The sequence below is a fragment of the Chiloscyllium punctatum genome, chromosome 8, assembly GCF_047496795.1.
Source record: "Chiloscyllium punctatum isolate Juve2018m chromosome 8, sChiPun1.3, whole genome shotgun sequence".
Taxonomy (NCBI): domain Eukaryota; kingdom Metazoa; phylum Chordata; class Chondrichthyes; order Orectolobiformes; family Hemiscylliidae; genus Chiloscyllium; species Chiloscyllium punctatum.
The window spans coordinates 29,822,094-29,834,860 of NC_092746.1; the positions used below are offsets into that span (position 1 = coordinate 29,822,094).

Consider the following 12,767-nt stretch of genomic DNA (forward strand, 5'->3'; position numbering starts at 1 on the left):
TCAAGTCTCCTCAAAAAAAAATGCCTTTGACCTCTCCGTCTTTGCAAGCTATCACCCCGTCTTAAACATTCTTTTCTTCTCCAAGTTCCTTGACTATGTTGTCACCTCCCAAATTCATGCCTGTATTTTGCCCACATTATCCGTGTTTAAATCTCTGTCATTTGGTTTCTACCACAGTTCCGAAATAGCTCTTACCAAAGTTGCAAATTGCATCCTATGTGTTTTTGACCAAATAATCAACAACTCCTCTTCCCCCTTCTACTATGCTTTAATTGGTAATCTCACCAATCAATCAATGGAAACCCTCCTATTTCCTTTCTGCATGCTGACCTTCAATGATGTTGTCAATCTCCATACATGTGCTAATGGCTCCCTGCTTTAACTTATCATCAATGGCTTGACCCCACCACTGACTAAATTATTAGACTGCTTGACGGATGTCCAATGAGCTCAATGAACAGAAGTTCCTTTGATTAATACTGAGCAGTCTGAAGCCATTGGCAAGAATTTTACCAGGCTTTTTATAGTAGAGTTAGAAGTGTGGTGTTTGGGGGAATATTTGGGAGAGCAAAATGGTGTGAGAAGGTAAGAGTCATTTGCTGATTATTTTTTGACTGCCATACCATCTCACTGCAATGAGGAATGTGGAAGATGGCCTTCCTGTCCAGAGGCTAATTGAGCCTCTTTAATAGCCAAGTTAAGGCCCCTCCCAGGTTCACTGTCATTTAACCAGAGGTTGGTGGCTATTTTGGCAAATGGTAGACCTCCCGGTGGGCTCTGGGAGGAGTCTACGATTCAGGCACAGTTGGCATTGCTGCCCCTAGATCCCAGTTAACTGTTTATGGGTCTATGAAGGCACGTGTTGAACGATATATGTTGGTCCTTCAGGTGCAGGTCCAGTATAGCCATTTTGATCAGTGGTACTGCTGATCTTGGCCTTCCTGACTAGATACGGCCATAGATCCTGCTGACTGCTGAAGCAAGGACACCTTTTTGCCACAGTTTCTGCTCCCTCTCTCATCACTGTCCCTCCCTGCCAACACCATTATCTCGTGACCCTGTGTCAGCATTGAATCCAGGCCATTGTCTTGGTTTCCTGAATAGACTTTGTGCCATAGTCACCAACATCATCCCTCTGCTTGGCAACTGTCATCTGCCTTAATAAAGCGTGATGTGGCTTGATGTCATGTTTTATCTCCTAAGGCTCTGTGAAGTTTTTGGGATGTTTGATACGTTAGAGGTACTATATAACTACAGGCTGTTGTTGACCTCACGCCTTCGCCTCCGTGCCTACTTCTCCAACCAAGATTCTCGCCCACCCTCTGACGAACCTTTCTCCCACCTCCAACACACCCCATCCACCTGGACACCCCGTGCTGGCCTCTTACCCGCCCTTGATCTCTTCATAGCCAACTGTCGCCACGACATTAACCGCCTCAGCTTCTCCACCCCTCTCACCCACTCCAACCTCTCACCCTCGGAACATGCAGCCCTCCACTCCCTCCGTTCCAACCCCAACCTCACTATCAAACCAGCAGACAAGGGAGGCGCGGTAGTAGTTTGGCGCACCGACCTTTACACCGCTGAGGCTAAACGCCTGCTTGCAGACACCTCCTCCTACTGCCCCCTTGACCATGACCCCACCTCCCACCACCAAACCATCATCTCCCAGACCATCCAGAACATCATCACCTCAGGGGATCTCCCATCCACCGCCTCCAACCTCATAGTCCCACAACCCCGCACCGCCCGTTTCTACCTCCTGCCCAAAATCCACAAACCTGACTGCCCCGGCCGACCCATTGTCTCAGCCTGCTCCTGCTCCACCGAACTCATCTCTGCATACCTCGACACGGTCCTGTCCCCCTTAGTCTAAGAATCCCCACCTACATTCGGGACACCACCCACGCCCTCCACCTCCTCCATGATTTTCGCTTCCCTGGTCTCCAACGCTTTATCTTCACCATGGACATCCAGTCCCTGTACACCTCCATCCCCCATCACGAAGGACTCAAAGCCCTCCGTTTCTTCCTTTCCCGCCGTACCAACCAGTACCCTTCCACCGACACCCTCCTTCGACTGACTGAACTGGTCCTCACCCTGAACAACTTCTCTTTCCAATCCTGCCACTTCCTCCAAATCAAAGGATTAGCCATGGGCACCCGCATGGGCCCCAGCTATGTCTGCCTCTTCGTAGGATATGTGGAACATTCCATCTTCCGCAGTTACACTGGCCCCACTCCCCACCTTTTCCTCCGCTACATCAATGACTGTATCGGCGCTGCCTCGTGCTCCCACGAGGAGGTTGAACAGTTCATCCACTTTACCAACACTTTCCACCCCGACCTCAAATTCACCTGGACCATCTCGGACTCCTCCCTCCCCTTCCTAGACCTTTCCATTTCCATCTCAGGTGACCGAGTCGACATGGACATTTATTATAAACCGACCGACTCCCACAGCTACCTAGTCTACACCTCCTCCCACCCTGCCCCCTGTAAAAACGCCATCCCATATTCCAAATTCCTTCGTCTCCACCGCATCTGCTCCCAGGTGGACCAGTTCCAAAACTGTACCACCCAGATGGCCTCCTTCTTCAAGGACCGCAATTTCCCCCCAGACGTAGTCGACGATGCCCTCCACCGCATCTCTTCCACTTCCCGCTCTTCTGCCCTTGAGCCCTGCCCCTCCAACCGCCACCAGGACAGAACCCCACTGGTCCTCACCTACCACCCCACCAACCTCCATGTCCAACGTATCATCCGCCGTCATTTCCACCACCTCCAAATGGACCTCACCACCAGGGACATACTTCCCTCCCCTCCCCTCCCCTATCAGCGTTCCGAAAAGACCACTCCCTCCGTGACTCCCTCATCAGGTCCACACCCCCCACCAACCCAACCTCCACTCCCGGCACCTTCTCCTGCAACCGCAAGAAATGCAAAACTTGCGCCCACACCTCCCCCTTACCTCCCTCCAAGGCCCCAAGGGACACTTCCATATCCACCACAAATTCACCTGCACCTCCACTCACATCATCTATTGCATCCGCTGCACCCGATGTGGCCTCCTCTATATTGGGGAGACAGGCCGCCTACTTGCGGAACGTTTCAGAGAACATCTCTGGGACACCCGAACCAACCAACCCAACCACCCCGTAGCCCAACACTTCAATCCCCCTCCCACTCCACCAAGGACATGCAGGTCCTTGGACTCCTCCATCGCCAGACCATGGCAACACAACGGTTGGAGGAAGAGCGCCTCATCTTCCGCCTGGGAACCCTCCAACCACAAGGGATGAACTCAGATTTCTCCAGTTTCCTCATTTCCCCTCCCCCCACCTTGTCTCAGTCAAATCCCTCGAACTCAGCACCGCCTTCCTAACCTGCAATCTTCTTCCTGACCTCTCCGCCCCCACCCCACTCCGGCCTATCACCCTCACCTTGACCTCCTTCCACCTATCTCATTCCCAACACCCCTCCCCCAAGTCCCTCCTCCCTACCTTTTATCTTAGCCTGCTGGACACACTTTCCTCATTCCTGAAGAAGGGTTGATGCCCGAAACGTCGATTCTCCTGTTCCTTGGATGCTGCCTGACCTGCTGCGCTTTTCCAGCAACACATTTTCAGCTCTGATCTCCAGCATCTGCAGTCCTCACTTTCTCCTCACACAGATGGTCAAGATCAGTAAGTGCACCTTCAGATTCCATATCCTACCAATGATGCAAGTCACCTCACATTGCTCCATGCACCATGGCTCCTTCATTCACCTGCTAACAATCTCTGTCAACCACAACTGAAATCTTATTGTCATTTGTATTGTTCACTCCACCCATCCACACTTTAAATTCCTGGAAATCTCACAGCAGCATCTATCAGCCTGCATACATGGCCAGCTATTCAGTAATGGCAGGCCCATCAATAAACCCATTGCAGTACATTCACTGACATATTTCCATTTCTGTTGCAAGGCCAGTAGACCTATAATAACCAGCAGCTAATGGAAGTTGTAGTTGAGGAGGGGAGAGCGGGGGAACTGGGAGAGATGGGCATCTCTCATTTGCTCATCCCCGTAGATGAGATGGTGCTGGGAATAATTGGAGCAGTTCTCACAGAGGTCTGTGACACTATTGAAGTAATCGGGAAGGTGATATGTTCTTGTCTAATACATCTTCTCAAATCCCAAATCACTGCAGTAAGTTACAGATGTGTAAGTTACAGATGGTCTAACCATATACCTTATACTTGTTGCTTCCATAACCCACTGTTTCCTTTGTTCAATATTGCCTATCAGGTGCCCAATAACTGCCACTTGCCCTGCCAAGGCTGTAGCAGGCTGAAAGCTGAAGATGTGAAATACATGGAGGGAGGAATAAACTTTGTCAGTTGTCACACAGATACCAGCCCAAATACTGTAGATGTACAAGTCTACACAACTTGGAGATGGCAGCCCCATAGGGCGTTGGTGGGGGGGTTGGGCACGTGGATGTAGTGTCAATGCACATGGTGAGTCACTGGGAATGAATAGGCAGCAAATAGGTCAGGAAGAAAGAATCATAAGGTGCCAGCTCTCAGGAGGTCAAGACTGCACCTGAGTTCAGAGGACTCAGATGAGAACTTGGTGGGACAGCATTTAGAAAAATTTTAGAAAAATGCTGTTGGCTGTTGTAAATAGTAAGGAAAATACTACAGGAAAATACGGACAGGCTGGTCAGATGGGCTTGAACAGTGGCAAATGGAATTCAATTCTGAAAAGTGTGAGGTGACGGATTTTGGGAGGAACAACAAAACAAGGGAATACATGTTGAATGGTAGGACCCGAGGAAGTACAAAGGATCAGAGAGACCTTGGTGTGCAAGTCCATTGATCCTGAAGAAGGAACGTGTGATATTTGCTTTAGTAGTCAAGTCACTGAATAGGAGAGAGTGGGAATTTGAATGGAATTATATATAACATTAGGTCACAGCTGGAGTACTGTGTGCAGTTCTGGCTGCCACACTATAGGAAGAATGTGATTGAGAGAGATTCACCAGGATGTGCTGGGAATATTACAAACCCAAACAGTAAAAGGTTGTTGATCAGGCTGAGTGCAATGATGATTGAATGCTTCCTGGTTTGGTAAAGAAAATTCCTTCAGTGAATGGCTTTACTGACAACATCTGTGTAAGTAAACATAGGAAATCCTACTATCTACCCATGCTGCTTATGTGATGAGGGTTATCGACACAGGAAAAACATTCAAGGAACATGGGCGTCATTGATCAAGCCAACATTTATTTCCTTGAGAATTTAATGGGGAACTACTATCTTGAATCATTGCGGTGTATGTACACCCTCAGTGCTGTTCTGAATGGAGTTTCAGAATCTTAACCCAGCAACAGAATTTTATGTGTTTGGAGGACAACCTGCAGGTGATGTTCCCATGTATCGGCTGCAATTGTTCTTCTAAAGTTCACAGGTTTGGATGGTGCTGTCTAAGCCATGGTGAATTGTTGCACTGCAGATTCTATATACTACAGACACAATACTACCACAATGTATTAGTGGAGGAAGGCCTGAATGTTTTCAATGATGTATGGGGTGCCAATCTACCTTGTCCTGGATGGTGAAAACTTCTTCAAAGGATGTCAGAGTTGTACCTGTCCAGGCAAGTGGAATATTCCATTAAACTCCAGCTTTGTACCATGCAGATAATGGACAGACTTCAGAGAGTCAGGAGGTGACTTAATCATTGCATGATCCTAAGCCTCTGGCCAGCTCTTGTAGCTACAAAATTTACAGCTGGTCCAGTTCAGTTTCTGGCCAGTTGTAACCTCCAAGGTGTTGCAGTGGAGGATTCAATTATGGGGTAATTCCATTGAGAGTCATAGGAATGTGTTTAGATTCAAGTGGCCATTGCCTGGTACTTTTCAGGTGTGAATGTTAAATGCTACTACTTATCAAAGGCAAGCATGAATGTTGCCTCAGTCTTGTTGCCTATGGACACTCCGCTTCTTTACCTGGGGAGTTGCAAATTATTCTGAACAATGTGCAATTATTAACAAACATCCCGCGTATTGACCCTATGATGAAGAAGCTGAAGGTAACTGGGACTAAGGTGTTACCCGGAGGAATTCCTGCAATTCTGTCCTGAGGTTGAGATGATTGGTCTTCAATATTGTTATGAAGGTGTAAGGGGTACTGTACGTTTAAGAGAGTTGAAAACTAGCAAGGACTTGGACAGGCACAGAGAGTCCGGAACAAGGTAACAATGTAATGCTTGGTCAGAACAGCTAGCACTGGCTGGATTGCTGTGAGACAAAAACAAATTCAAATTCAGTCAGTCAGTTTAAATTATGCCCCAAGATACCAAACTTCAATCAAGTTTGAATTGGTATTTTGACAAAATTAAAATGAATGAACTAATCCAATGTTTTGGGGGTAAAAAACTGGAAAAGATTGAACAGTTGGGAGAAAACTGCCAAAAGACCACAGATGTAAGCTGCTAGTAAGAGCTCTTGGAGAGGTACATGTCTGGAGAAAGGATTTGTCTAAAAAAAAATCAGCATTGACCTGGAAAACAAATGTACAGCCAAAGATACCAAGAGAAGATTTGACAGCTGGCTGGTTTGAGATTTGAATTTTTGGTAAATCTTAATCGGGGGTTTTATTGGACTTGTATTGTAGAGGGGAAAGTAAAAGATAGGTTAGAGAAAGGAGTTGTTAATAGTTGTTTGTTAATTATTCTCTGCTAAACTTAAAAAAAAAGTTGTTAAGTTTTACTTTAAATAGTGACTTTTGGGATAGTACTTTGTCTCTCGAATTTTAACAGATTGCAGCACAGGGTGAATCTTTTCTGTGTTGCTGGTTTAAATTAGCAGAGGGGTTTAACCTTGTGTTGTAACATATTTCGTTGTGAGAGGTATGCCTCCTACCGGTTCCCAAAGATTTCGGTTTTGCTCGGCTCTGTGGTGCCACATTTGGTCAAATGCTGCCTTCCTGTGAAGGGCAGTCAGTCTAAATATCAATTAAGCCATTTGAGAAAGATGCTTCAGTTTTTCAGTTCTTCAGATGTAAAGGTTGCTTTGATTGATTTTGACAATGAATGTGAAATGAGGGAGTTGAATATGGAGTTTATTTCTTAGATGCTTCAATGCCCAAGAAATATCACATTTCAGTCAAATGACTCAACGATAAAGCAGTTGAGAATTACAAATACGTTCACAGAATTCTATGTTGATAGACTTGTTATGGCACATTTTGCCAGGTACTATTCTACTTGGGATATCTCAAAACATGGGAATTGAGAAAAGGGTGGAAACTAATGCTAAGTGATAAATGACAAGCCTACTTAAATATCAGGTTTCAGTATGTAATTTTGTGGCTAGTTACCATGATTAAAATGTGCCTGCAGGTGCTAAAGCAGAGCCCTGCACATTTAGCACTCAAGTTCTGGCAAGAAGCAATTGTCCTGAAACAGATCTTTTGCCTTCACTTTTACTCAGGGTGTGGAATGCACTGCCTGACCTCCTGTGGGACATTTCAGGATTATACTAGGATTGAGAGGGAGGCCATACAGGTCCTTCGATGCACCACTGAAGGATCTGGTGGAGGAAGAAAGCTATTGTGTACCAACAAGCTGTCCTATTTGTAGCTCTCTCATGGTGCATTTCTAATAGCCCTATGTCTTCTTCCTAATCTTCATTTTGACAACTGGGGTCCACTCATGTGATCCCCATCCTTAATGTTCTCCTGGTAATTTGTACTTGGTGTCTAATATCTACAATAGTTCTTCTGCTAGGGTGATGTTTTTATACATTTTTCAGGATAGATGTCAGTAGAGTGTTGGCAGAGTCTTGGCGGCATGGCCCAGAAAGTCTTCTGAAAACTGTCTTCAAAACTGTCTTCAAAAAGCTATTTGGTCAGTTGATTCCCAACAGCAAGTGAAACTTTCTCAACTAATGCTTACAATCAACATACCCTCTTCTTTTTTTAATGTGTGCGGAAGTCATTTGTTTAAGAGTGCCGCCCATTTCACTTTTATTTTGCAAAGCTCAGCATGTGTGGTAACTATGGAGTCAAATTGTGTGTGCCCCGAGTAGGATGATACAATCTCACAGTTTGGAAAGAATATTGTTCATAATCCTCATCAACAACTTCTTTACCTGTACCCCCATTCAGGCTGATCACTGTTAGGAGAGAACTGTTAATTACAGAACTAACTGCAAATTGCTATTGACCCTCTTTAATTTATGCTAACAGGTAATTTAGTTCAGTTCAGTTCAGTAATCAATTTAGTAATCTCAGTTCTGAAGAAGAGTTAACTCAGATTTGAAACAGCATTTTCTGTTTTTATTGTAAGAATTTAATTGTCCGTTAGAGCTCAATGATTCTACTAGTGGTCATTCTTAGCGCAAATTTTGAGTCCCTCATAAAAATGCAGGTCTTGTGTTGGTGGTGGTGGAAACTGGCATTGCAGCTCAAGACTTTATTGTAATCACCTCAGAAGCTTTCCAAGTTCGAAAGTGTCCAGGGGAAATCAGATACTGAATGTACCACCATACTGCTGTTACATGAAAAAAAACCCCTATCTGATGGAGCAATATCTCACAGCAAAATGGCTGAGATTCTAATTCTTATGTCTGTTGGGCGAAATTTTCTTTCAAATGATAATAATTGTAAGTTATTGTTCCATATATAAGGTTTGGATAAAGATTTGTGGCTCGGATGCCAGTTGCCGTAATTGTAAGTGTGTTTGCCGAGCTGAGAAGTTGATTTGCAGACATTTCATCCCCTGCCTAGGTGATATCATCTGTGAAGCACTGCTGTACTGTGTCTTCTGGAATTTTGTTTGGTTCCGTTCCTGCTGCTTCCGGTTGGTCATTGTCGTGGCCAGTATATTGGGTCTAGATCTATGTGTTTGTTGATGGAGTCCATGGATGAGTGGATGAGTCTTCCACGGACTCCAGCCAACAAATACATGGACTTAGACCCAATATACCGACCACTACAATGAACAACTGGAACCGGAAACTAGAAGCATACAAAGTTAGGCCAAATTTCATTTCTCGTTCCATATTTGACTTCTTCATTTCCTAAGTGGCTACAGAATGCCACCTCACTCCGCAGCTACCAAACCATTCACTGAGTACACAACACCAAGGAGGAAGCACGTTGAAGCAGCCCTCACTGCTGCTGACTGGAACCAGAATGTCGCCTCTGCCAAAGTCGCCTCATTGTCACCGATACTCCAGCCACCGCCATAGCCAGGAGACAGTCCCAACTCTCAAGGACCAGGTCTCAGCTTCGGAGAACCAACTGACCGTCCAAAGTAACTCCTGAGGACAGAGAGATCATTCACTCCACGGCCTTTGCAGATGCCGCCAAAACATCAGAGGAAACAATGGACCCCAAATCATCGACGCTTGAATAATTGCTCAAGCCGCAAATGTCATGGCCACGAGGAACGGATCGGATCTGCCTCTCAACAACTCCCTGCAACCTCACTCCAGCACCACAGCCACAGAAAGAAGAAAAGATGAATATGATTCAAAAGTTAAATGAAGAAAAATAAAATAATAAAAGAAAGAAGGATGCAGTGGGTCATGCAAGAGGGAGTGGATGAACTGGAAGCCCAAACACCTCTTACTTTGCCACCTCTGCCATCTTTTAGTGTTGCATTATCTCTTGGCCGTTTTTTGTTGTGAAAGCTACAACTAGATGGTGCAAAAGGCACGCACGTGCTCCGTGATGACCTGATGTCACAGAAACAATGGAAAGTCAGAAATGAGAGTCCTGTGCATGATCGCGGCATGGTGGCACAGTGGTTAGCACTTCTGCCTCACAGCGCCAGAGACCGGGGTTCAATTGCCACCTCAGGTGACTGTCTGTGTGGAGTTTGCACGTTCTCCCCGTGTCTGCGTGGGTTTCCTCGGGGTGCTCCGGTTTCTTCCCACAGTCCAAAGATGTGCCAGTCAGGTGAATTGGCCATGCTAAATTGTCCATAGTGTTAGGTAAGGGGTAAATGTAGGGGTATGGGTGGGTTGCGCTTCGGCGGGGCGGTGTGGACTTGTTGGGCCGAAGGGCCTGTTTCCACACTGTAAGTAATCTAATCTAATCTAATCTAATCACATTGAGGGTAAATCATGGGCATCAGTCAGAGCTGGCAGTGAACAGACACAGCAGCCCCAGCCCCTGGGCATGGCCTACCAGTGCTAAGTAGCCTCACTGCCCCCCCGTGGGGAGTTGATCTTCCTTTTTGAAATCCATGTTGACTTTTTGTATTGTATTCTCCAACTGCAGATGTTTTATTCCCTGATCTTAGACCCAAAGGGCAGAACCTTGTTGAGGTTCTCAGCCTCCGGTGAGGGAGCCAATGAGAGCTCTGTATCTCCTCTTCTTGGGAAGGCCTATTACATTTTGTTTTACACTCGGGCATCTGACGGCCCAGTAGCAGGTCATTCTCAGGATCAACACTGCCCCTGGGGAGGGCAGCATACTGCTCACTGCTGGCCAATCTGAGGCTGGCAACACAGTTCCCCAACAGTGTCGTCGAATAGGTAATGTTTGCTGTTCGCACTCCACTCACCCCAGGCCTAGCATCTTCACTGGGTCCTAGACCAGAGGTGGATGATGGTGAGAAGGAAGCTGCGAGCAACAAGGGTTGGTGTTGGCTCTTATTGGGAACTCCCTTTCATGACGCTGTGCCCTTCCATCAGGCACCAAGTGTTTTTGAGTGAAGGACCTGCCCTGGGAACTGCAGGCAAACACTCCTGGGTTTGCTTGCCGTGTTGTCCCCATGGTGACTCCACTCCTTAACCTAGTTTAATGCAGTGAGAGGAGGCCCTGAGTCAGCATTAATTTCCCACTGTGGGACTTAATAATGGTGGGGTCAGAAAACTACTCACAGCCCTTTCTGCCACAGACTTGATGAGCGTGAAGGTAGAGGTTGGCACGTTGCCACTTCATTAAATGTCCCACAAGATTATGCCCCATGATTCAGGTCTGTTTTCTAACATTAATGTTCCCTCCTGCAAATGGTGCTGCTCTGCCCGGCCTTATTCCTTCTCCTGTCTTCATCCAGATGAAGAAAGGACTTAAGCAAGAAGCTCTTGAGCAAGTTACTCCCTTTCTCATGGTCCCTCCTGTTATGGGCTCAATAAGATGGAGTTGGACAGTGCTCATTCATTTTTGGGCGAAATTCTTGGAGAATTTGCAGAATAATTATTTTGAAGTTTTGGTGAATTTCTTGATTAAACCTTCCACAAAACCACCTGTGTTTTAAAGCTCCTATGCACAGTTTCTGTGGGATTGCTTGTGAAATAGTGTGCACTCTTTATATAGAAAGAATAGAACAAGTGTTAGGAATCATGTTGGCATGACCCTTGCTTAGGTAGCACTTTTAAGTGCAATCAGCTTCTTAATAAGCCTTGTGATGACCATTCACTGACAAATGTAACTTCTTTACCACAATGGTGTCTTGCTCCAAAAACAGGCTAAACTAACATTTCAGCTCGAAACCCTACCTTGACTATTTCAGAGGATCTTTGAACAAATTGCTGCAAATCGTCCCACCATGTATGAATAGAAATATTGCTCCTAATGATCAACTTTATTTAATATAGAATGAATTGGAAATATCATGGAAGCAACAGTTTAAACCATAGTTTCTCACCAGTCATGTTAACAATCTTGAGTTCCTATATTGGCTTAATCTGATGTAATAAAAGCCTTTCTCAGTTTTGTTAATTTCCATTTGTGCCATTAGATGAAAATTCTTGAGGCTTTACAACAGTGGGTGCTACATTTTTAACACAAGTTGCCTTCTGTTCACTCAGTGATATGTTAGATAGTCATGGAGAGTTCATGACTCTGTTCTTTGTCAATGACATTATCAGTGGTTGTGCAGTTGTAATAGCTTGCTGTTGGAATTAAATGCTAACAACATTGAAAATAACCTGAAGTACTACTTGAAAGGAATAATTGTTGTATCTCCTAACCTTCTGAACAGCCTTCTATCCCACTTTGTGCAATGCTTTGCCTCTGAAAAAAGATGCTTGTACAAAAACAAGCTTCTCTATGTGTGCTCGGGGGTCTTCTTGATGAGAGTGAGAAACAGTTTTGCATTGATGATTTTTACAGAGTCCGGCCTAATAATTAGTAAAGTGATGAGATAAAGTCATCTATTGTTCCATCAAGCAACACTTACTCATTTCGAACCTGTTCACAGATACGTGGTTCAGATTGCTCAAACCATTCTGCTCCACACCTTGTCATAGATTTGATCCAGATGTGGAAGTGAGTGTAACACAGAGAATGCTGGAGAAACTTAACAGTTTCTACTTAGCAGATCTGGCAGCAACTCCAGATAGAGAAAGAAAGTTAATGTTCTGAATCCAATATGATTCTTCTGAAGAGTCCCAGGTTCAAAGAATCATGCAGACTGAAATCTCTGTTTCTGTCTCCACAGATGCTGCCAAACCTGCTGAGTGTCTCTGGCATTCTCTGTGTTTGCTTCAGATTTTCAGCATCTGCAGTATTTTCTCTTTATGGAAGTGAATGTAATTGCTTTGGACTTCACGGCAACAGCCAAATTGAATATCGCATCAAAAAGCCTTAGCAAACTCAGGAGGAATCAGGTAGAAATCCCTTCAATGGCGAGAGTCACAATGTGATGGTTAGCAAAATAACTGCAGTTAACAGAGACAGATCATCAAAGACAGAGTGTGTAATTACAGAAGTATTTCAGGGAGGTGTCAGCAGCCCAGCCATCTTCGGTTGCTCCATCAAA

At 45.3% G+C, this 12,767-nt stretch overlaps 1 protein-coding gene across 3 annotated transcripts in view; it reads left to right on the top strand.

The window, feature by feature from the left end:
* Positions 1-12,767, top strand: part of rapgef5a (Rap guanine nucleotide exchange factor (GEF) 5a) — a 180,102-nt gene that overhangs the window by 88,268 nt on the left and 79,067 nt on the right. The window lies entirely within an intron of this gene.